At 37.5% G+C, this 26,631-nt stretch overlaps 1 long non-coding RNA gene across 1 annotated transcript; it reads left to right on the top strand.

The window, feature by feature from the left end:
- The first annotated feature begins 5,901 nt into the window (after positions 1-5,901).
- LOC111194018 (uncharacterized) lies at positions 5,902-19,397 on the top strand. The gene is made up of 3 exons (XR_002650840.2): positions 5,902-6,143; positions 8,390-8,523; positions 19,250-19,397. It is a non-coding gene; the product is annotated as an uncharacterized LOC111194018 (long non-coding RNA).
- The last annotated feature ends 7,234 nt before the right edge of the window (positions 19,398-26,631 follow it).

Genomic DNA, 26,631 nt, shown 5'->3' with positions numbered 1-26,631 from the left:
GTTTAATAAGCGTGCCGGAGTGGAAGGCTGTGCGGGCCATGGTTCCTCTCCAGGTTTTGCAGGGAGTCGTTGTAGCCTGGGGATCGGAGCCCAGGCCTCATTAAGTGTGCTGAGGAGACACATCACAAGCACTTTTACAGAGCCGGCCTGCTCCGATCGCTCATTACAGCCATATCCTCCCCCAAGCACTCTACACACACACACACACACACACACACACGTCTTTCAATATCGAATCAAATCAGCCAGCCAGGGAAATAACCCAGAAACACACACACACACACAAACGTCCACAAGCTTGGCTTAAATCACTCATACCCTACACACAAAGCCCACTGACTGTGAAGAAGAGGTGGGAGATATGACAAGATCTTATCATTATCATGATATATTAGGTCACAACATGGTTTCTGAATATATTTCAGTATATTGTGGGTAGCAGTTATCAGATTTCTGACAAACTGCATGTATTATATAATAATAACAGATTTAAATCTGCAAACAATAACAGTCAGTTCAACTTCATAGTAAGAAATAAATGTAAGCAAATAAAAAAAATATATAGAAATCATAATGCAGAGAAATTAAATGGCAAATTGGCATGTTTTAATGATACATATATATAGGCCTCAAGCAGTCAGATGGCCCTGGGTTCTTACTCAACTGGCACAGTCAACAATATATACCTGAATATTGGCATTTATTTTTAAGGGTTTTAGGTCATTTCCATTTTTAAAAGAAGGCTGAATAGACCAATTGCATTAATGCTGAGTTCTAGTTAACTTAGATGTCAAAACCATAGTTGGCTACGCTCAAGTTAAATATTCAGAAGTGTACACTATATCAAATCATATCCAAAAACAGTTAGCTAAAAACTATGGAGTTTATCACAACTGGTTTGACAGTTCTTTAATAGTGTTCAATGTTGAGTCCAAACAAAATATGTACCACTTTTTATGTCCCAGTTTACCATTGTTTTTATATCCCAGTTTTAAACATGAAACACTGATAGATAGAACTGATATAAAACAGTGGTGTGCAGTTAATATAGTGGGTACCCCTTCTGCAACACCCCACCCCCCTTCCACCCGCCGCATGCACCCTGTTCAGTGCCAAGAAGGGGTTAGACAGCCATGGCCCCGCCCCCGTAGTGAAAATCATGAATCTGATTGGTTCGATTGTCCTGCGCAAACACGTGGGCAGAAGCCATTTTAAAAAGCTTTGATTGGTTAGAACAGCTGTCAGTCAGATAAGAGTCCCTCTTATCTGAAAAACGCAGACTAATGCTTTGAATTAGTTGCTGTTTTTTATTTTACCAAATTTATAAAATATATGCTTATAATTCACAACAACTATAATACATATTTCCTGATTAAATAATATGTAACTATTTACATGCACCTATTGTCACCCCTTCTCTGAAGGGTAAGAAGGGCCTTACTGCACACCACTGATATAAAAATGTATAATAATACTGTTCATGTACAGGGCAGCCATCTTGGAGTTTGGAGAAGCTCTCCTGAGGTTCAGAGTAGGAAATGTAGACTTGTGGGGTGTTTGAGTTCCTATTTGCATATCAAATAAAATGCAGCATACATTTTTTTGCTAATGTCTAAAGTAAATGTGTGATTGTTCATTCTATTTTTGGTGGGTTTACGGGAATAAAATAATAATGGAGCTTTGGTTTTAGCTAGCTTAAGAAATTAAAGAATGTCATCTGGCTTAGCTTTTAGCCTAGCACAAACAAGCCTTGGTGGGCCTTTTAGCATTGATTCAAAAAGCTCCCAAAGTAGTCGTTGTATGTGGCCTTGAAAGGCTTTGATATTTTATTGGTAAGCTATCTGGTTCACCAGCTCTTTACTGGCATAATGTGTGCTACGTTTGATTTTGCTCATGCTGGTCAACCACCTTGGACATGTCACTGGTCAAGCTTGGTCATCGTGGTCAGTTTGACCAGCCTGGTTATGCTGGTGGTCTAGCTTGATGTTGCTGATGTTGGTGGTCAATTGACACTGCATTTATTTTTCCATATTCTTTCCAATGGCTCAAATCGCAACTAAATCTGGCCAATCCAATTTAAGGTAGTTATGTTCAAACCAAATCCATTGGCTGAAAGGAAAGAACACATTCAAGTTGTCTCTTAAGGGTTTTTTAAAATGTTTTTTATTAGTAAAAAACAGTATAAAAATAACTACTAAATAGTACTGAACAGTAATTTCCATTTAAATATACATATTTTTCTAAATAAACGGGATGTTTATAAAATCAAATATCAGTAGACTCTTGAGTAGGCTGAGGCAACTTATTTAAAAAAAACTGCCTTTTACCAAAGTTAGTTAAAAAATTGTAGTTAAAAAAGTCACTCTAATATTTGTTCCTACCCTGCAGGCATGTAACAGTATTAGACATTATTCTGCCAATAAGAAAGTGTGAGTTTTGGCTCTAAAATAATATCACGATATTTCAGGGTATTTTTGCGATAACGATATACTTGGCGATATAGGAAAACTAAAATAATTAATTCATTTCAGGAGTATAGTATAATAGTATAACAGTATAATCATAATATGGCAAAATAAATAGCATAAAATAATATAATGCAGCAAAAAAATATTGCAGAATATTTAGTGCATGCCTATAAACTGCAAACTAAAATAATTATACAATAAATATACCTAAAGCTTCACAGTAAATAATAGACTACTTTTAAGACAGAACAGCCCTATTATCACGATATGGATTTTTAATATCATGATACTTCTGTGTCACGATATATTGTATACGATATAATATTGCCCACCCCTACAGCCCAATCATAAGCCACATAAATTCAGTCTTTACAGGCTGCATCCGCAAGTTTGGCCTTTTTCAGTGCTGGTGATTCCTGATAAGGATGCTAACACTTGGTAAACTCACTGAAAAAAGCCCACACAGGTTGCAGAGTGTCCAGAGTGAAGTATGGTGCTGACGCTCAGCTGGTCTGAGAACTAGACTCATCCACAACAAAGTGAAAGTGACAGACTGACAACCCTGTAACCTCACAGCCCTGCTCTCACTGCGGTTACTCCAAACCAAGAGCAGCTCACTCAAAATGGAGGACTAGCTGCTTAACCTCCCACACACACACAGAGAGCTGCTGAGCACTGCATAATACAGCTAGACCACAGAGCACACACACACACACACACACATTATGAGTCTGTTGGCTAAAGGTTTACTCAAGCACAGAAGCTATTATCAGTGTTTACACGCCCAGCTTTTAACTCACTGCTGAAGAGCAGCGTCCCTCATTTACATCCACTCCACTGTCCACTGCTGGCCCCTAATGTGGCTCTAATGGCTTAACATGTTTACAACAGCTGCGTGTGTTAGCCAATAAGAGGGGTAAAATGCTATTATGTAAATGATTGTTTTTATTTCCTGTTTTTTTTTCCAACTCCCAAACTGCAGCACAGCCAGAAGAGCGGACGAACTGAAAGAGAAAAGGTTTTGAGATGAATTTTAAAGTCTGCAGGTTGTTCCTGAGAGCTCTAAATTCAGTTTATGACCCTCGCAAATTTCATTCGTTTGTTTTACGAGAAGCAAGAGGCTGCCTCTTTATTCAATACTGACACACCTGCTTCAAAAACCTGACCGTGTTTGAGCATGCTGGATATTATTTGTCGAACACAGTTTACACAATGCTCCTGTTCGGATGAATAGCAAGCAGAGCCTGCTGGTAAAGGCAGGTCATTTTTTGAGGACACAAAGACAGGCTGTGAATAAAACACAGACAAAAAGATACAACGTTCAGTAAATACACAGATACAGATTACCTTTTAATACTACTACAATAATACAGAACATTTCAAACTTGTTACGTTAGACTAAACAGTGATTAAGGTATAAAATACAGAAATGATCTAGTCATTTAATGTGTATTAAATGGTGAACAAAATTCTATATTTTTAAAAGTATTTGAATCATCCTATCTATATATCTACTTTAGTAAACAATATGCAAAAAATAAATATTGCTTCATAAAACAATAAATGTAATCAAATTTCATAAGTAAAACTGCCCTGCTGGAAAAGACAGCTTAGGTTGGCCAGTTTAGCTTCTGACCAATGGAGGGTAAGAGTTTGATGGTTAAGCCGGTCTACAAGAACGGATGATCTGCATGACCACCATCCCAGCTAAAAGGAAAAGTTAGATTATATACTGTATGAAGAGGTTCCAGGAAGGTTGGCCTGCCACGTTACAGAAATAATGTTCCAGGAACGTTCCAAAACATGTGACATTATAATGGTTTGCATCACAATGTTATTAGAAAGTTTCTCACATACCGTTTCCAGCTAAACAAATACTAATATTATGGAAATGTTAAAAGATATATTCCAAAAAATTAAAATTAAAACATCAATACAAGTGACATAGCGGTAATGTTACCAGAATTTTTAAAAACATTCTAAAAATACTCAAAAACTTGACAGGTTGAACATTCTAAGAAACATTCTACTAAAAGAGAAAAGAGAAAACATTCTACTAAAACCAAAAAAATTGTTAGATAGAATAACCAAGCTGGTCAACCATAGTGTGTAATTTGGGATTAAACCTCTGTGATTTTCTTTCTTCATGGTCTGTTGATGTTTCTCTTTACAAGGTAATGTCTAGAATGCTTATGGAAGAATGCTAGTTTTGCTGTTGACCCAAGTTGACCCAAGAATGTTTCAGAACTAAATGCCTATGCAAAAAAGAGTGGGGAAAAGAAGTGTGAAGTGTTGTAGTTACAAAAAAATGCTTAAAATTAATGTTGCTATGCATTTGGCAAAGGAGTTTCATTAACAAGCACAATGTGACTGCAGAGAAAATCAACAAAATTTAATGTAAAGGAGACCAGTAACTCTAGCATGTGCTGAAACTCGAATACTATAAAATGAAAGTCATCATCAGTTCGTTAAAAAATGTGATTTCAGATCAGTAACAGGAACCAAGCTAAATTCTGCACATTTGAAAATAGACATAAAAACTAGACAACCATAATGAAACGAAAGGTTTGGAGGACATGAACTGTTTGAATTGTATTTAGGATTTGTATTGATTTCAAAATGAAGTTCAGGAAAGAGCCAATTTTATTATTTCATTCAGTATATTTTGACAGTTGCAGATTTACTCAGATAAACTATTTTTCTAAACTTTCTCTCACAATCATATACAATAATTATTTTCAGTAACGTTCCTTATCAAACATGAAAGCTTTTTATGTAACGCTTGAATAGAAATCCTCAGGATTTAGGGATGTAATGTCAATCAGAAAACTGACAAAAATCCTGGCCTGGTAAGTGGTTAATTTACTTAATTTTAGTGCCCCTCCTCTTGTGAAAGGTATGAAATGTGAATGAGCCTCCTGTAGTACCTCATTTTTCCACTCACTGCTGGGCCCACTGTCTGTGCTCATCTCCTCCACTAGAGGACTCCCCTGCGCATATTTCACTGCTGCTGCTGCTGTTTTTTAATGTGGCATGTTTAAAAAAGAGAGGATATTAAAGTTTAACATTGTAATAATATATCCAACATAGCAACACTGATTATTTCTACACAGTACTTCTTTCCTACAGAGTTTAATAGGATCTCTTATATTCACCTTCTCTTTTTAATGCCTTCCTCGGAGAGCTTCTCAGCGAGGTGGAGCTGAAATGGTGTGAGATATGGTCGTGTTTGCACAAACAGAGCCGTGTGCCAGTTTCCTTTCCTCAACAGCCGTTAAGAGCATTAAACGGGAAGCCACCAGAGACGCGGGCGAGCCGGGAGGGATCCGTGTTTTCTCCATCATGTACTCCTCTCAGCTCCCCCCAGGGGGTGCCACACACAGGCTGAGAGGAGAGGGAGGCAGGGGCAGGAGGAGGAGGTGGTGGTGGTGAAATGAACAATTCTGCTGCTGCTAACCCCGGGGCCTGTTTCCAATCCACAGAAAAACAAATCCCTAATCACTTCTCCTACTCCCGCTACCTCACTGAAGCTCCATACAGTGAGGGGCATAGGTCTGAGGGTAACACTGTAAGATAATGGGTCTGTTTTGTACAGGAAGCTGATGGTAAATTAACACCAGCCATTAATCACAGCCAGCATCTACCCAAACAAAAACACCAGCTACAGGACGTCAGGTAGGCCCACTGGCAGAGGGACAGTATTTTTTGCCCTTTATCTATACACGTAAACATAATATACATAGTCTCCTCATTACTGGCTGGAGCGTAATCCAGCGTCGCCGCCATATTGGTTGGGTCCAGAGACTGTTTACACCAGGGGTATTTAATTAGAATTCAGTTTGATCCAGTTAGAGAAAATTTCATCAGGCTAAGGTCCGGACCGTCACCAATGTTAACAACTGAAAGACAAAACAAATTACTCATACTAGTATATTTCAACAATATGTACTGTTTTAAATAGGCCTGTCACAATAATTACATCATAAAATAAATGGAAACACCCTCAATAATTTAACATATCGAGTCTAATAATGTGAATCTGTATGTTCACTTTGTTTCAAAATGCTATATTTATTCTATTTGATTTTATTTATATTAGATTTAGGCCAGCCTGTCATGATAATAATTACATGTATGATAAAGCATACAATATATGGAGAAATGTTTGCTGAACTTGGCCAAAATATCAGCTGTTGTTTTTTTTAAACAGTAGTTTTATTTTATTTAATATTATTACTGTAGCATACTTTATTATGTTGTGGGTAAAACTGATGGGGGAGTTGCCAATGCTTTTTGTCCCCTGGGCGTTGCCTTAGTTTTGAGGTAGGGTTGTTTTGGGAGTAGGGAGAGCGCGCCTGCGAGCGAGGGAGTTTTTTTTTTTCTTGCTGAGGAGTTCTGATCAGGTGGAGTAAAGTCTCGGTTGTTTCTCTTTAAGTAAAGTTTCTCTTAAAAAGTAAAACCGTGAGGTTACATTATTGTTAATATGTTTTATAAATTTAGTATTTTATTGTTTTTATCTGGTGCGCACCATCTGTATTAGCTTTTCTCGCTTTATTCTCCCACTTCTCACCGCCTGCTTCGCCTGTGTGGCTCCGCCCGCTCGCATCTGCACAAATCTGATTGGCAGAGGAGAGCGCTTGATGTTCTTACAGCACACGTGATTGGTCTGTAAGTTTACTGCGCTGTAAAGCACGTAAACCACTGCTTTAAATGAACACAGTCAGAATTAAATCCTTCTCAGCAGTTTATCGGTTTGGGTCCGGATTGGACAACGTCTGGGTCCGGACCCGGACCACGGTCCGCCTATTAGTGACCCCTGCTTAAAGTAACCAAAATGCACTCTAAAGTAGCTACTGCTGTGGACACTGATCGTAAAGTAGTTAAGCTAGTGTGATGCCCCCTATAATCAGCCACTTGGAAATCTAAGCTTACTGAAAATAAATTGAAATGCTTTACTTAACCAAATGAGTATTTTCAGGAGATCGCTATTGGTGTGGAGATTAATATCCTGGATTCATTTGACTTTGAAAGAAAATAGTTTTTTTAGAATTACAGTTTTGGTGACAAGACCTGTTGGAATTAGCCAGCTATGCTAACCCAGCATTCCAACAGACTGTGGGTGGTTGACAAAAGACGTAGCTAACTAGCTCAAGTTGTTTTAGTTTAGTCTAATTTAGGCTAATACACAGAAACCCAGGCAGGACAGCAGAAATGGGTGAATGTGCTCTTGTTAAAACAGCAGAATGAATTTCATGGTCATAAAATATATTATTTATTAGATATATCAACAATATATATATTTTTCTAGAATTAGACTTTAGGACTGTAGTTTTTTTTACAGTCAAAATATGTAATATTTTAGTAAAATCTTGTTTTAATAGGAGTAATGTGTAATACAAGTGAAGTTTTAACTGTTCTAAGCACACATTTCTATATGTCTGAAACTCAAAAACTCTCTCACAGAAAGGTAAGTTACTACACCAACTATTTAAGCTTTGTGCAACAAATAGTAGTCCCCAAAGACTACTTGATCACAGCAGCTTACCTTAACTGTGTCGGACTGTGTTTTGAAGCTTTAGATGAAATAGAAATTAATGTAGGTTTTCGTGGCTAATAAATAGAACTCTAGGGATGAAGGCTGTACCTTTAGGTGTGGTAATAATAAAACTAAGGCCGTGTTTCACTCCAACAGCCAATGAAGGGTATTTACAGGTGGGGAAAGTCTAGATTAAACTAAGACTAATTTAAATAAATAAAAAGATTATGTTTTACATTTTAATTAATTATATTGGTAATTATTTTTCATATGTAATTTTTTTTAATTTTGCTAGTTTCTGTTCTAACATCAGAATGTGTCATCAGATATTAAGGGAAAATGCTAGCTAAGTTAAAACACTGACATGTGATTCTGCACAACACAGCATCCTGCAGTCCTGTCATCCTTCTTAAAAGCTCTGTGACAAGAAATGGAGTTTGTGTCTGATGGATGGAGACCGATTAGAGCCCAGAAGGACTACAAGAGGGATGGCAAGCTGGCTATGTGTCTTGTAAACAGGTAAGCACTGAGCTTCAGCTAACAAGGTTAGCTAACCTTAACTAGCTTATTATCACAACCACTGGTAGGGATTTATATTTTTCAAATCATTGTCCACATGCCACTGAGCTATCAATGCAGCAAGTATTTGAGATAAAAAAAAAGATATTTGAGGTAAAGTGTACAGACTAGTGTTGGCTAATGTTGTCATGCTACAACATGCTAGCACCAACTGCTAGCAGACACAACAGAGAAGCTGTTCAACACATCTCAGCAACCAGCGTGACAAAAAGATATAAAACAGAAAAATTTGACTCAATTTAGCCACAAATTTAAGCATAGGATTCTACTGCCATTTGTGGTTATGTGAGAGTAACAATTTATAAATAATTATTTTATTCTATGAATTGAATGTGTGAAGAATTCTGGGTAATAATAGAAAAATACACAGAAAAATAGCAGCTGTGCACTAAACACTTTTATACTTCAGAAATTATGTAATTATGTAGTCAGTGACATAAGTAGGACCCTGTGAAATCCTTTTTTTTTTTTTTTGGCAAATTCCGTTGTATTTTTTTTTCTGTTTTCCTTCAAATAGAGGTGTCAGGTGACAAACAAGATTTACATGCTCTGTGATTGATTCATTAATTGCAGTCAAAAAGACGTAAAAAAAAGACTTAAAAGCAATGAAAAACAATCAGTAAGAGATGCTGTAAATACTGTATATGTCTAACAACACTAGACCAATTTTTATAGCTGCACCTTTATTCACCTACAAATGACAAATTTTTGTAGAAGAGGTTTCTAGAGAAGGCTTGGCTTTTGGCAAAGTGACAGTGGCTTTATGTTTATCTGTTCCAGAGGATCCAATTCTATAACAAGACAAGCTGTGTATGTGCATTTGCACATTTTTTGTCAGCAATGGGTTCAATTTAAAGTAGCTGAATGCATTTATTAGAAGGGATGTCAACAAACATTTGGATATATAGCGTGTGTATCTTAAGTAACTGTGAAACATGAGTAAGGACCAATTTGAAACAAAAAATATGATTTTTTATTTACTTAAGCTTTAGCCAATTTAGGCATTAGTAATACAAAACTCTGGGGATTGGAGCTGCACCTTTACGTGAGGTACTACTAAAGCTAATGTTGTGTTCGTGTGGTGTAAAAAATCATACTGAGTTTTCATTGAAGTGTGTACCTTTAGGACGAAACACCCTTGTCAAAAATCCCTGCTGAAATGAGCAAGACCTAAGATTATAGTGGCTAGAGAAGCTCATAGACTGCTCAAACTGATAGTTAATGTTATTAACTGGAGACAATGTTCCTCAACATCAGCTCTTTTTTATGATGCAAGTATTAATCTTACTATATTGTAGGCTACTATGTACTATGTACTACTATGTAGTCTGCAGTGTCTTCTTTGGAAAGTTAATGGTGGGATACAATCGTGCTTTGATTGTTTGAGCGTTTTGATGTTTTGATTGGCTGTTAGGTTGCTACACTTCTCATTGTATTGACTGGTGTGTGGCAAGCTTCTTCAGAACTATGTGGGAAACCACTTGATGCCTGCTTTTCGTCTATAGTTAAAAAACAGTGGTGCACTTTGGTTGTCCTAGTAATTTCAATGCATTGGGTACAAGGTGTGGCGTGTAAGTGTGTGAAACTGCTTGAAATGCATGGGACTTGAGAGCCCAGGTGTTTAAATATTTGTATATTTCTATTGCTACATGTAAAAAATCTAATCTTACTACATTGTAGACATGGACAGTTTTAATATGTGCAGGTTGTAAATGTCTGCGTAACAAAAGTGTCTGATTAAACTAAACACAGCATTCTGTAAAAGCTTCTTCCAGGAAATGTGATACACCATTACATTTCCAAGCCATCTAATACAAGGCCTGCTATTACCACCTTGTCCAGCCATTTTGTCCTCTCCACGTAAATATTACTGGTGTTAAAGGTTGTATTTAATATAGAGTGTCATCTGCAGCCCACTGGTATAACCAGATAACTGCACACTGTAATCTTTAGCCTACCTTTCATAAAGCTACTCTAGAAGAACATGGTAGGCGAGTGGAGCCAAATTGCATTCCAGATCCATATCAGCTCATTCAGAGCCTGGCTTCCCTCAGCAGCCTGTAATGGAAGCAGAGCAGGCTCTCCATATTAAAAACAGACATTTCCTCTCTGGCCTCATCCCTCTCCCCACAGCAGGCTGCTGAGATTGGACTCATGCATCTTCGGGGGCTTTTGGTGCAGTGTGCTCGACAGATCCGCGTTGCTGAGCCTGTGAAAAGCCCCTCATCTCAGGGATTTAGAGCAGCATCTGATTACTGCCATGTTGCCACTTGTAATCCCGGAGTGTAGTAATTAGACCGGAATACAGCCTGAAAGTGGAGATCATGTAAAGTCTTAAGGTATTGAGAAACTGTGTCATACATGACTAATAATTCTGGAAGAGAGAGATTACATGCTGAAGGCATCTCCTGAATTGGGTTAGGCTCGCTGTGATCTTGGAATGACTGTGAGCATTTTGGAATGCACACATCCATGTTATTATCCAGGGCAGAGCTTTGGCTAAGGTGAGATTTGGGCATCCTTGAATTAAATATTGTCAGTAATTATTGAAATACCTTAGTGTGTGCATGTACTTCTGCTTTTTAAAGACATTAATGCAGAAGTGCTCATGAAATCTCAACCAGGATCAAGTGAACAAATATCAAGGCCATCATGAACTAAGAATTGGAACCAATGACAGCACGTCTTTATAAAAGCAGTATGATGTGCAGCTTCGCCCATCCCCATATGGTTCTATGTCAAAATATTCCATTTAGCTGGTTTTCTCTATAGTAATGCAATTTTTTTCCCCCCACAGAAATAATTTTTTTAAACATTGTTTTGCTGTATCATAAAAAGGTGGGATTACACACCTAAGAATGAAGTGATTGACAGTCTTGGCTGGATCATTCTATTTATTACATGGAGTAGCTGGGTCGAGTCACATTAGTAAATAATACTATTATTGATTATGTGGTTTTGTACTGTTGGTCTTTTGCATTTCTTTGCCTACATTATTATTTTTAATTATTGTTAATTTTGAGGCAGTCTGTTCTCTCTATCTGTGTGGATTTCCACTTGGACATCCACTTTCCTCTCGCCTCCCAGAAACAGACATAATGGATGGTTGAATTGTCCACACTAAATGGCCTCTAGGGTTGAGTGAATAGATGTGTGTGGTACCCTTTGATGAACTGGCTGTCTATCCAGGGGTATTCCAGGGGTAAACCCTTTAAATGCAAGAATCACGAATTTCCAATAGTGATTTTTAGTTGTTGTTTTAATGTTTTAAAAAGTTTTAATGCAGGTGAATTGTTGAGTATATTGTAGAATAAAAACAGGGAAAATTGAGTGTGTAAACCTGAACAAATCCTGAACATCCTCTCTTAGGAAAATCCTTGCAAATAACCCACCAGATCACTCTGTTTTTATAATAAATATTTGTTAGAAGAATTTACTCAAAGAAGCCCAGAGTCGCAGGAATCAGATCAGCTTGCCGTTTATTGAAGCTCATATGCATATGGAGGTCGAATCACCAATTAGCGAATTCGATCTGATTACAGACATCTTCAGACAGTTCTTTATACCTCAAAATAAGGAAGTTACAGGTACAAAAAGAAGAAGTTCATTTGGTCCATAGCCTTACTGCCCCTGCGTCAACCTATGGACAGCCCTCTTTCCCAAAAGTTGATTTTGCAGTGTAAGCATGGATTTACAGATATTTATGTCTCAATAGCTAATATCTGCTCCTGCGCAGTCAGGGGTTTTTCTAACTTCCCTTTCGGTAAAAGTCAGTCAACCTTACTTTAGCACAGAGTTCAAGACATAGATCAAAAGTTCAATCACATAGTATGATCATACATAGAATTCAATCACATTTCAGTTATACATAGAGTTCAATATTAATCATTCATAGTATATTTAATCATTCATAGAACAAGAGCTCAATCACATATTTGAGGATAACTATTTTTTTATTCTTCCTCTAACAATATATTAGATGTTGCAGAGGTGTTTGCAAGACACCACTGATACCATTTATTGTAATGCTGCATTTTATTTATTTTGGATGTGTGATGTTGGACCCAAGTAAACTGTTTTTCAGTTAAACATTGAGAATATCACATACTGAATGGTTTTCAGCATTGTCCCAGGTTATAGCAGTTACCAGTTAATAATGACATATATGGCTTATTATGCAGTGCATAATGGAAGCATATCCATAGATAGATGTTGAACAGTATTTGTGTAAAACTTATTTAAAGACACACAAAAAGATAAAAGTGTCAATAAAGTGCTTAATATTGAATTTACTACTGTTGATGTGTCGTACAGCATTTTGGATTCTGAACTCAGGGTTGGCAAGGCTCTTCCGACTTTCCTAATATGAAAATCTGACCTCTAGAAGCATTCCTGGTAAAACTTTCTACTTGAAAAGACTGACTGATATTTTGGAATATTCAGACTCCTGCTTTAAACATTCTGCTGCTATAATAGCGACTTTGAAAAGAAGTATTTAGATAGTTACTGTGTTACTTATGCTGAGAATTCAAAGCCTGTAAATGCTGTGTGTCAGCCCAAAAAATGCCACACCTCAAGATATCACCATGAAAATGATACCTACACTCTACTGTTCTAAACATACTGTAGCTGCAAGTGTGTTGCTAACCCATCCCATTAATTTGAATGAGCAAATGACAGATGGCATCCTAAGAAAACAGTGCTTGTAACCAAATCTTTTATATACTGTGTGCAAATGGGAAACGTCATCTTGGGCGTTGTTGAGGTTATACTGCCCTCAGGCTGGATATCATACCTCATGCCCCGGAATGCAGCTTGTTGTCTCGGGAGCTGTAAAGCGAACAGTTAGCAGGTCAACAAATCAACATGCAGCTTTAAGCCTTTCGAGCGCGGGCGAACTGCTGGTTGAAGTTTGGGTTGGAAATATTTCCCGCTGAGATGAATAGCGCCGAGACGTGCAGGGATAAATAATACAGTCTTTTATAGAATCCAAGGTGAAAGAAGCCCCAGTGGCTATGCATTTAAACATCTTCTTTCAGCAGCTCTCAGAGGTGGTGATATTCGGGCAGGCCGCGGTGCATTTACCCCTGGCGCGCGAGTTTATCACCCGCCGGCCCAGGCCCCGTCTGCCTGGCTAGAGGCAGCCAGGAGGATGGACTCAGAGAAGATTAATTGGGCGGTGAAGGTGCGAGGAAAAACAAAGACCAATCTATCTGCGTCTAGGAAATCGGACAGCCCCACAGAAAGGCGAGTGAGCAAGCTGGCACGGCTATCTATCACAGGACGCTCATTACACACAAGGTCAAGGTGCTTTCTGTCTTCAGGGCCCCTGGAGAACATCTATTCCCTGCACAGTTTCACCCCAGGCCCACCAGGCGACCACAGGCCAACATCCCAGCAGAGAGCTTCAAAAATCCCACCACTTATCCATGACAACACGTGAAAACCAATTATTTGTAGAATTTACCTAACATACTATTATCTGTAGAACAAATAGACATGTTGTGTAGCTAAAAACAATACGAACATTTGTCTTGAATGTGAAAGGAAGTGTATTTGAAACTGTTCTGCAACTGTATTCAGTTTGAAACAAGTGGGTGAAAGGTTAGGTCAGCAGGTTTGACTTCTGTTACTAGTTATCTTGGATTTATGACTAGAGCCAACAAGTGATGTCAGTAAGGTGTTACTTAGTAAAACATTACTCTAATCTGGCCATTTACTTACAATCCATTAATCAGATTAAAGTTACATATACAAGTCACTGTCCTTTTTTGTATTGTAGCGTCTGGCTGGATGTGTTGAAACAATGTATTTTTCAGTTGTAGTGTGGATCGCTCATTTTTGTTGTTTTAGCATGGCCACTTATTTTATTTACATGTCATGACCAAACAGGTTACAATAAATGCCCAGTACTTCACTTTAATCCAGTTTCTGCTCATCTTTCCACTGGAAAAGAACCAAAGTTTGGGTATTACTCCAGAACAGGTGGAAGGGAAAGTTTTTGTTCTGGTCCACGGAGCTAAGGAGGAAACTAGCTCCCTTGAGCATCGCGACCACGGTCAAGAGGCAGTAATCAGGATAAAGGAACACAGTTGTTGCCTTATTGCTGGAACTTACAATGGCTGCTGTCGAATGCAACCACCCCAAAATAACAACAGGCTAGTGAGCTAACAAGCTAAAACTAGCACACGTGCTGAACATTTACACACACAATCAAGCCCCCCCCCCCTCTCCACCTCACACACACACAGCGAGCCCCCTTTTGTTGTCGGCAGCCGCTGAAAGTAACTAACAAAGTAATGTGAAAGTAACTTAATTACTTTTAAAATCAAGTAATCCATGAAGTAACTTAGTTAATTTTTAAAGTCCGATATTTTTTTCAAAGTAATAATTCCATCACTTTTGTAGGTTGTAAAACTGATTGTGGTCTACTGGTTCTATTTTTTTTTTTTCATTCTCTATTTATTGACATTCATCATTGCAAAAGTGACATTACGGGACATATATAAACTTTGTACGTATATGTGTGCACAAACAAACGTCAAAAGCATACACATTTGTCAGGCATTACTGTAAATCCCAAAACTTAAGGAGAACTCTGGTGTAAAAATTACTTTTGGTTTAGTAAAACATGATAAACATGATACTAACCTTTTTTGAATAGCCTCGGTTCTCCTTTTAGCTTTCTGAGATCCAGTATTTTGTGCATTTTACCCAAACATGCTTTAGAATGGATGATAGGGGGCATATTTTGCCCTTGCAGATAAATCATTTTTTACACCATTATCCAGGCTTAAAGTATATCCACACCTCATTGGTAGAATTCGGAGATCCCTTAAATTTAAAACGAGGCATTAAGAAAATGAATATCTAACGCTATGGCTTGTAAACAGTGGTTTTAATAAGCTTCTTGTGCACTTTTAAAGTTCTTAATGCCTCGTTTTACATGTAAGGGATCTCTGGATTCTACCAATAAGGAACAAACTGCAAAAAATTGCTGGATCTTGGAAAGCTTTGGGAAAATGGTGGTGAATTATTCAACAAAGGATAGTACTCTTCATCATGTTTTATTACACAGAAAGTCAATTTTACGACTTCTTTCTCTTTCTCCTATTATTGTTCCCCTTTTCCTTTACAGCTATCAAAAACAGTGAGAAAGCAAAGAAACAAATTTCATATATGTCTATTGTAATGTCCATCCATTTATTTAACAATGGACACTCCTGTGACAGTCACTTGGTCTACTGGATCTTGTAGCTGAAACTGTCCCTGATGTAACAGTGTGATGACGCAAAAAACTGTGGGCATGTTGCCATTTTCCTGTTAGTGGAAATGAAGCCATCACCTCTTTCGCAATGATCATACATTTGTGATAGCCCAAAGCCCAAAGAGGCTTAAGTCATTAAAGAAAGCATTGAAAATCAAGTGGTTTACAGCCTGGAAGGCCGCCAAAGGGAGTAAGTGTAAAATGGAGATTTCACATATCTCAGAGGACAACAATGTAATCCAGCAGAGAAGACAGAGAGAGAGAGAAAGATCAGCCTGGTGAGAAACAGAGGGAGGCAGAGAGGGATAGAGCGAGGGGGGTTGATGGTGTGCATTGGGTGAGGAATGTGCAAGGCTGGCCAAACGCACATCTCTCTGGTCTCTCGGAGCAGACGAGGGAATAGTGATCTGCTATGACAGGAATGCGAGAGTGGGATATCATTAGAGGCCGAGAGCAGCCCTCCTGTTCGCGCTCACATCACCCAACACTGCCGGGACACACAACAACAGCTGTCTAATAACACTGACTGACTGCGCCGCTCGCCCCACTGGAGAGCACCAAGCCACTTCAACCATGCCTTCTTTTCTCACCCTGCAGAGAGCTAGAGAGACAGCCAGAGCGAGACACACACACACAGATAGAGGGAGGGGGAGGGGAGACAGATAGAAGTTATTACTGTGTGGAGGTAGGTGCTTCTATTTGCTTCAAGATGGCTGTCAAGAACAGATGTCACGATACAACCTCGCTCTGCTAAGGGCTAAACTGACTGCCGGCTTTGCTCTGAAAAAGCTCAGAGGAGAAATTGCCACATTTCCAAAAAGTACCGGCAGATCTTGTCGATGTGCGCTCGTCACAGATGTGGACACTCCGAGCATGATTGCAATGCTGTGTTGTGATTCCTATCTTCAGGCTCCAGTGAACGCCAGGGCAGTCGAAGATGATGAGATAGAATAGTCACTTTGATTGCACCGAGGCCTGCATTCCTGCTACCATGCTCCACACTGATCTGAGCAAATGTTTTACTGGAAGAGACTAGATACTGGAAGGAAGTAGGTCTAGTAGGAGGACTAACCTCACTAACCTATCACTGTATAAAATCCATGCAGAACTTTCTTAATAATGCCTCAGTAGTGTCTTTCTAATTTTATCACATTTTCTCCCCACCATGACACCCATGTGTGGTGTCATGATGGCTTAGTGGTTAGCACATTTGCCTCCCAGCACTGGGGTCTTGTATTCAAGTCCCTATCTGGTTGGAGTTTCCATCTTCTCCATGTCTGTGTGTGTTTCTAAAAAGGCTCTATATAAGTGTAAATATACCACTTTAAAATAAGACTTTATAAAGGGTTTATAAATGGTTTACAATTAGTTTATTAATGGTTACTAATTAGGTTGAAAATGCCTTAAAATCATTAATAATCAGTTATAACACATACGTAGAAAGGGCAACAATATAGATGGCTGTGGGTTCACTGTTTGGCAACCAACAGGTCTATGTACATTTCTATGTATGTGTTCATTCATTCATTCATTCATTCATTCATTTATTCATTATTTCCCATTGACTTCCCCATTACTATGTGTCCCTAATATCTAATGTCCCTAATACAAGGTGAGTGAAGACTAGCATGTCTCCTCCAACACATCAAGTCAGCCACCATCTTTCTTTTCGAACCGCTGCTGATGTAACATTAGTTGCCAGTGCAGTGACCAGGTTTCGATACATCATCTAACAGATGCCTGTGTTCTTTTATATGTACTTATACATCAGCTCATGAATTTTTAGGTTCATGACACATTCCAAACAAAATAGTGGTAGTAATGATGTAATGATGTAAATAAAAAAGGTTTGTCATTTCAAATAAGTGATTGTTTTCAAGATTTGTTACAAAAGCAGTGTTCGCACAATGAGGTTTGACTTAAAGTTAGGCAGATGACCTCCATGTTGTGAACAAATGTACAAAATAAATATTTAAATGTTCCTCAAAGAAAGATTAGAAGGAATTTATATTTTTTCTATCTGCCTTTAAGCCTTTTCCAAAGATTTTCAAGCATTTTAACAAGACAATGCAAAACCACAAGCTGCACATATTACTGAAGTATGACTGTGAAAAAGAAAGTGCAGGTACTGAACTGGTCTATCTGCAGAATTTTGTTGGTATTAAGTTGCGATGTTCCAAACATCACATTCCATGTTTATTTCTGAGCTATGATGACCGAAATCCAACATCTGCTTAATCTCATAATGTTAACTTTCACACAACATAAAAATTCTAGCACTGATAGACATTGATACATTATCAGTTTGCCAAGATGTAAAGTAACTAAAATTCAAAGTCTGTTTAATGTTGAAGTTATATTTACCCAATGTTGTTTTTTGATTTGTGAATTTTATTTTCAATCAAATTAAATATCTACGCAATATTGGGATTTAACATCAACCCAATTTATTTTTTACCCAACACTCTATGTTCTATGTTCGACATTCGTGGCTGCTGGGTGTATTACAATTAACTGCATTTGAGCTCAGCTTATTTGTGTTTGTCTTATCTGTGAACTAGAGCTGGGCGATTAATCGATTTTATCGATTCATTCAAATTTACAGTTAAGGACAATGTGTTTTTATGAAAATCGATTTTCTCTGAGTTTCTCCTCCCTCCCTCCCTCTGGTTGCACTTTAACCACAAAGGGAACATTTTAAGTGAAAACAAATTAAATAAGAACTAGTTTTAACCATTTCTTTATCATCTTAAGTTTGATTTTTAGTAGGGGAAAAAAATCGATTTAAATCTTTAAAAAAAATTTTTTTTTTTTTAAATCGAAGATTTTTTTTTGGGCCATATCGCCCAGCTCTACTGTGAAATAAACTGAAGTAAGCCAATCAGATTGTTCTCTGTCAGCAGTCATAAACACTAATAGGATTAAACAGACTTTGCTGTCTGAAGATCTGACTGTATCTGTCTCAGCACTAATCAACAAATGTAAATTCAGCTACGCATTGTGTGTAGTCTATTAGATGGTGGTGCTTGTGTTCATGGTCAAGCACCTTACCTGAAGTGTCCTCCTGCCTCTCAAACACAACCTTATTAATTAATCACCAGTTGAAAGAGCCATTCTTCATTACAGTGATAATTGCTCATCATGTTCACATCTTCACTTCATGAAAATACATGAGACATCTTAAATAGCTATTTAGAAGTAGTGCCAGAAGTAAATATTGAAGAGAAGATCTACATACTTATTAAGATACCCATCTACCCATACTCATAACAAGTGGCCTGCCAAGGTTGGGGCAACCATGTTTAAACAGTAAAATTTGACCTGATGTAAGTTAAAGATAATGAATATTTCTTTAATATTTTAAGCAACATTACTTGTTTATTTTTTTATTTTTTTCAGTAATGAAAGCTTCAGTGGAAGATCTAGTAGAAGACTAATGCTACTTCATCTTTACTTCCATCTATGTCTTTAAAATCCCTCTATGTTTACACATCTGCTTTGCTGCTTTCAGATGATGGAGTTTGGCCCCTTTCCCTGTATTCTCCCTGTAGGCTTTTTATTAAATTGTTAATATTTAATATACCATTAAATTCTTTTCTCATCCATTCTTGCTGTTGGTGTCTTGTGGATGAATCACCTTACACTAAATCCATTCTTAGCTTAACCAGCAAAATGTTCTATATTTCACTGGCTGCAGCACAACCCTAAATATGAACGATCCACCTCATGCTTAACAGTTAGAGAGGTCTTCTTTTCTTGAAGTTGTGCACCTATCTGTGTGACGTGTTTCCAAAATGGATAATGAGTGGGTCTGCCCAAAGCTTTTTAGCCTCGAGATAATTCACATGTGGTCGAATAAGCATCACACTGAGCACTCTCTCTCTTTTGGGAAACTGGGTCCAGGCTTTTTAGTTCATTAAAAACATCTGCGAATAGATTTTGTGGTGAGGATGCTAAAAAATCTCTTGATCTGGTGACTCTTTCATAAGGACCATATTAATGTTGGTACTACTGCACAGTAGAACAGTGCACCACCACTCCACAATCTGCTCAATCTTCCTGAAGGTACTTTTTAGTCGTACAAGTGTTCTAAATTGATTTTCTTTACTCTTGTTCGTAGTACAAGAAATTTGTACTAGAAGTGCCCAATTTTTTTGCATGCCACTGTATGTTACATTTTAGAGGTGTGGTCATTTTGTGGGGAATCAGCTTCAGCTAGCAGTTTTGGAATTCATTCAACACTTTCTTCCACTGTTCAAAGACTAACTCTCAACATATATGAAAGTGCAGTGTCTAGGCTGCAACACTGGAATGCTGGTATAATCACTGTTAGTCTGAGCCTCCTGAAGCCCACAGCCCACATTGTTAGCTTCAGATGTGCTATGCAAAATAATTACCTGTCTAGCAGATATATAGCAAGGTCAGCATATCACACTTCATGCCCTTGAACATCCTCAGCTCCCTCCAGCTTTTGAATCCCACACTGATGTTCACGCTCAGCTTTGCTCTAGACTGATCCTCTTCTTTTTAATTGCAGTTCTTCCGTTTTCTCCTCTTGGTGAGTTTGACAGTGTAAAGTATTGGGGGAAGTAGCAGAATTAGCAGTTTTGGTGTTGTTGTGTCTGCTGTTATTTAGAAGAAGCAAACAACAGTCACAGTGTGTAGATCGTCTGGTATGGGCATGCAACATAACCAAATCTACACATATACAAATATTTTTTAAATGTATAAATGTTAAAAAAGGTAATTTTCCTTCATCTATTTTATATATTATGGAGCAGAAATTTATCTCCAACCGTTTTTTAAATGTTAAAATTTCCCCTTCATCTGTCTTTTTTATATTAAAAAAGAAAATATCCCTCCATCTGTTTTTTTAAATGTTAAAAACAGAAAATATCCCTCTATCTATATTTTTATATTTAAAAAAATATCCCTCCCTGTTTTTTTTTTTATGTAAAAATGAAAATATCCCTCCATCTGTTTTTTTAATGTTAAAAAGAAAATATCTCTCCATCTATTTTTTAAATGTTAAAATGAAAATTTCCCTCCATCTTTTTTCAATTAAAAAAGGAACTATTCCTCCTTCTGTTTTTTTATGTTAAAAAGAAAATATCCCTCCATCTGTTTTTTTTTATAATAAAAAGGAACTATCCCTCTCTCTGTTTTTGTAATGATAAAATGCTAAATTCCCTCCATCTGTTTTTTAATGGTAAAAAGAAAATATCCTTTTTTGTATTAAAAAAAAAAAATCTTAAAAAATCCTTTTTTTTATTTCTATTTTTTTTATGTTAAAATAGAAATTTCATTCCCTCTGTTTTTTAAATGTTAAAATGAAGCATTCCCTCTGTAAATTTATCTCTCTCTGTTTTTGAAAATATTTCCTTACACACAAATTTGTCTCTGATAAGCTAAAAAATATCAAAATCTTAGAAAGCTGATTAAACAGAACTTTACCATTAAACAAATTATACAATCACTTTCTCTCTGCGCTGTCATGTACACACACACACACACAGATGCACAATCAAACGGCACTCTTTATGGCTTGACACATTTATATTTAATTAAGCTAGTGCTGCAGGCTGATAATCAGCCACTGTTTAAACTGGTTAAACTGGAGTGATAGCAGTTAGCTGTGGTGCTGTTCTTTTTCTTATCTGTTGAAAAGATGTTTAAAAGGAAAGTAACATACCTGTATGTCTCTTGTACATAGTAGTTTGTTTGTCTGATTTGAATCTTAATTATTCTACTTCTTCTAAAATGACATACTCGCTCTTCCTGGAAACTCTGCTCAATTTTATTTTCAGTCTTTTTGAAGGTGGGTCTAGATTTGTTAGGGGCTCAGCCATCTTAACCACTTAGCAACATCTCAGCCTCCACCTGGGATACCATAGCAACCACTTAACAACACAAATGCAACAACCTGGCATACCACAGCAATCACTTTGTCACAGCTTAGGCGCCTCAAATGATGTGCGAACTAAGCTGTGTAACCGTTCTGGATTTCCATTCAGGAAATGCACTTTTCTACTTTTTCTTGTGATCTCAACAAAACAACTTGTCATGTCAAGATCACAAGAAACCCAGTTATGATTTCCTCCGATTCCACATTTAAAGCCACTGAGCTCTTCAGTGTGACCTATTCTGTTAGCCAGTCTTTGTATATAGAGGTTGGATGGCTAACTAATTTATTTTTATAATTTTGGTAAAGTGTGTGTGTTGCTGAAACTCTAAAATAGATGAATTATGAAGATTATCTGCATAACTTTTATATTTTATAGTGTATTTTAATAACTGCTGGTCAGAATGTGGTAAACTATTGCAAAAAAATTGCATTTAAAAGTCACCCAGTTTTATATGTGTTATCATATTTTTATATATTTCTAATAGTTTTGAAAAAAATCAACTTAATGCAAAATTTTAATTAGCTGTTTTTAGATGTAAAGCTCACTCACTTACCCATGTTTAGCATGCTACAAAGCTGGTGGAACCCAAATAGCTTTATGAAACTTTTCTTGGTTCAGTATCACATCATATGGTAAAAATGATGTGATACATGTTTGTATTTGCCTCTCTTGTTCACAAATAAGTGTGAAAATGTTCTTTAGCAGAGTAAATGTTGAATAATCAGATGTGGTCTTGCTTCTCTCAGCTGCACTCTTTAAAGGCTGGGTGGCCTGAGATCACGTAGCTCATGATGGTAAGACATTCATCACCACCACCACCTAAATTAAGAGGTGCTTCCTGTGGAATGCAGTGTTTGGTTTTCGTCAGTCACAACAGCACTCACGTCAGCTTAAAGGCTTCATTCTTTTGATGAATTCATCTACAGAACATTATTCCAGCAGTCCAGAAGTCCACACTTCACAAGCTCATCCAGGTGCGTTTGGGTAAGATTGAAAAATTCATGCTCTTAGTGTCGGATCAGTGGGTTCTGCCTGGCTGGGGTATGATTGGCTCCCAGCATTTGCTCTGTCTCTTTCAGATGATGAAGGTAAGAACACCTGCAGGGTCCTCCATATTCCTACACTGATGTTATGGTTCTTCATCAACTTTACTGCATGCACAGGAAATCCAGAATAGATGGAATCAGAGCTTTTCAGATTTTTTCCATTTGAATGCTTGAGTTTTTTTTTCTTCAGTTTTCTAAAAGTTCAGCAGAGCTTCACAGTTCTGGAAGTTCTTTTGATCATGGGATGGTGTGCATAATTCAGGATGCGTAAATGTAAAACAGGAAATGTCCACGCCTGTATAAGTTGCGAGGTGTATTGTTGTGAGTTTCTTTCAAAGTTAAACGAGCGCTGGATGTTCATCTACACAGATTTCTCTCCTGAAAACTGTTTATTTGTCTGAGTAAAGCGCTTCAGTTTATTTACAGTAAGCTTAGATTTCTAATATTTTAGCGCAGCTAGCAGCAGCGATAGCCACAGTTAGCAGTGCTTAGCGCTAGTTAACGCCGCCCGATAGTGCTACACTGAGGAACCCTAAATGTTCAGCTAGCACTTCATCCCACGTAGCTTGTTTTAACACAGAAAGCATGCAGACTAAACGGTTTTCGTAAAAACTTCATTAATGTTCTATTTTTTTTGTCCATTAAGAAAGAATGCAAGCCCATTTATGTCATATTATGTCAAATTTTGAAGGCATATTTGAGCAGCAGCGTGCAAATGCATTATAATCTGATTTATGCAAATACATTACTTAACAACCACCTAGCAACCACTTAGCAACACCAAGGCAACCACTTAGCAACTCCTAAGAAACAATATATTAACCACTATGGAGACCATAGCAATACTTCAGCAACCACCACAAATACCATAGCAACCACCTAGTAACCACTTAGCAACACCATAGTGACCGGTGGGAGCTATTTTACCTGCGCAACCATCCTGCGTTTCCTCCAGTAAATGCACTTTTCTAGTTTAACTTAGTGTTTCTCATATAGTCTTCATACAGCTTAGGTAAGGCTTAAGATATCAACACTGTCATGGAAAAATAACAGTGTTTAAACTTTTTATAAACCGTTTTAGAAAATGAAAATGGATATTTTAAACAGAACAAGTTCATCATGAACAATTCAACATGTCCGCAACTCTAGGTCAACCATGTTTTTATATCAAACACCAACTGTCACCAACATTCCAAATATATCCACAGTCCCCTGTTGTTCAGTGATTCAGTTGGAAAATATGATTTCTGTGTAGTTTAAAGTCTTATAAATATAATAAATAGTCAAAATATTACATATTAGAGTTGAGATGCCAAAAGACACAGTATATTGAAAATGATTCATATACAAATGAATCCAGAACTGGCTTTGGATTGGAGGAATATATTTAGATGTTTCTGATTCACACAGTCCTTCTGGTCTCCTTGAAGATTTACAGCTCTGAGACACCTGCTCTGCGTGCATGGGAAGTAATCCATCTCTGAAGACAGTCAGGACTCTGTGTTCCTGTTGATGGATCTGGCCATAATAAATGTAGTTAGTTTTGAAACCTAGTAGGCCACTTTGATTCAGCCATAATAATAAAACCATCTGCCTTATATTGAGTAGGGACTCCTCATGCCAAAAAAAAACAGCTCTAAACCAAAGAGGCATGGACTACACAGACCTCTGAAGGTGCCATGTGGTGTCTGGAACCAATATATTAGCAGCAGATCCTTCGTGGATCACTTTAGTGATGCTCCGAAACCAGGAACATCCTACAATACTTACCTGATGTTTTGGAAATGTTCTATTTTCAATTGCCAACCAGAGTCTGTGATGGAACCCATTAGATTAAGGTGGGCTGTAATGATGGGATGCGTTTTAGGAAGAAGTGTTCAAAAACTCCAGCAGCACTGCTGTGTCTGATCCATTTATATTAGGACAAAACACACTACGAACACTTGTCAGTGTCAGTGTCACTGCAGTGGGAAAACGATGTCCCGTGGTGGTCTTGTGGGCTCCTCATTGTGGAAAAACAGGGTGAACTGAGGATCTTAAAGTATGCAGAAAAACAGCTACGGCTCATCTACTGATCAGTGGAGCTAATAAGATGGACAATAAGATGGTCATAATATTCTGGCTGGATTGTGCATGTGTAGACTAAACTACATAACCATACTAAAGTTCAAATTGTTTTACCACACGGTTTATATAGAGATAGTTTTAGTATAGGATTCGCAGAAAAAAAACACTCAAATAAATTGCCCTTGGATTATTCTTGATATCAAAATCATATATATTTATAATATATATATTATATATTTACTCACACTTATAGCTCTGGAAAAAATTAAGAGACCACTTCAGTTTCTGAATCAGTTTCTCTGATTCTGCTATTTATAGGTATGTGTTTGAGTAAAATTTACATTATTATTTCTCCCAAATTCCAAAAAAATATTGTAATTTAGAGATTTTATTTGCAGAAAATGAAAAATGGCAGAAAAAAAAAACAAAACAAAAAAAGATGCAGAGCTTTTAGACCTCAAATAAAGTTTTAAGAGTTCAGAAATCTATATTTGGTGGAACAACCCTGGTTTTAATCACAGTTTTCATGCATCTTGGAATGCTCTCCTCCACCAGTCTTACACACTGCTTTTGGATAACTTCATGCTACTCCTGCTGCAAAGATTCAAGCAGTTAAGTTTGGTTTGATGGCTTGTGATCATCCATCTTTCTCACAATTATATTACAGAGGTTTTCAATTTGGAAAATCAAAAAAACCCATAACTTTAAATTGGTCCCATTTTTTTTCAGAGCTGTATGTACGTTTAGACAAGTTTGCCTTTGACACCTTGTATTCCCCCTCAGACACCGCGAGGGTGTGTTCAGTGGTCCAAACCTGGTTCACTCTAGCCCAATTCAGGTGTTTATGACATTATCAGTTTTTAGTGTGTTGTTTATTAAGCAACTTTAAATGCTTAAATTTCATACAATTTATATCATTTCTCTGGCCCTCATGTGGGCCCCATATTTTACATAGTTGAAATATATTGGAAGTGCCAAATAAAACAAAATAAATGTCCTTTATGACCCAAAACATGTTTTTTTTAAGCTAAATATAATTTGACTATGCTTGTCATACCTCCCTGATACCATATCCTTCAAAGTTGTAAAATTCCACTGTCCAAAACCCATATACGTGTTTTGTTAACTGGAATATATAGATTGGAATTTGAATCACTGTATCTTGGCTTTGGAAGGACATACAGGAAAACTAAGACCGGTTCTGTCTAAGTCACGATGACTTTAATTCAGTGTATGAATTTGGAGATGATCTGAGAAAGTCAAAATTTCTGTCCAAAAAAACCCTTATGATTTTTTTTGGACGAAATTTTTTACTTTCTCTGATTATCTCCAAAATCGCACCATAGATAAAGGAAGCCCTGCTGTAGATAGATCTGTTTTTAGTTTTGCGGTGATCCATTTTTCGGAACTATTTTACATAGTTGAAACCAACCTAATTCCAATCTATATTCACCCTCATTGAAATGTATTGATTTAATCTATTTAATTTGAATTAGGATGCTGAGTTGCAGCTTTTTGCTACATAAAGTTACTGATCCTGCTAGTCTTCAGTCTTCGTCTCTGACTGACACTCTCCAGCAGCTCATCCTGAAACCTGTCTCAAACTGTGGCTCACAGGTTCACACCGAGGGCAAGGGCTTGACGACCTGACAGCCTCCTGCCCCCCTCGCAAACTGACAGCCGTCGCCCTGAACAAGCAGAGCCACCGCAGCGCGACCGTCTGACGGCCTCCGACGCGATAATGAAGCCACCAGCCTTGCGC

The sequence above is a fragment of the Astyanax mexicanus genome, chromosome 13, assembly GCF_023375975.1.
Source record: "Astyanax mexicanus isolate ESR-SI-001 chromosome 13, AstMex3_surface, whole genome shotgun sequence".
NCBI classification, from domain to species: Eukaryota; Metazoa; Chordata; class Actinopteri; order Characiformes; family Acestrorhamphidae; genus Astyanax; species Astyanax mexicanus.
This window is presented reverse-complemented; position numbering and strand designations above follow the sequence as displayed.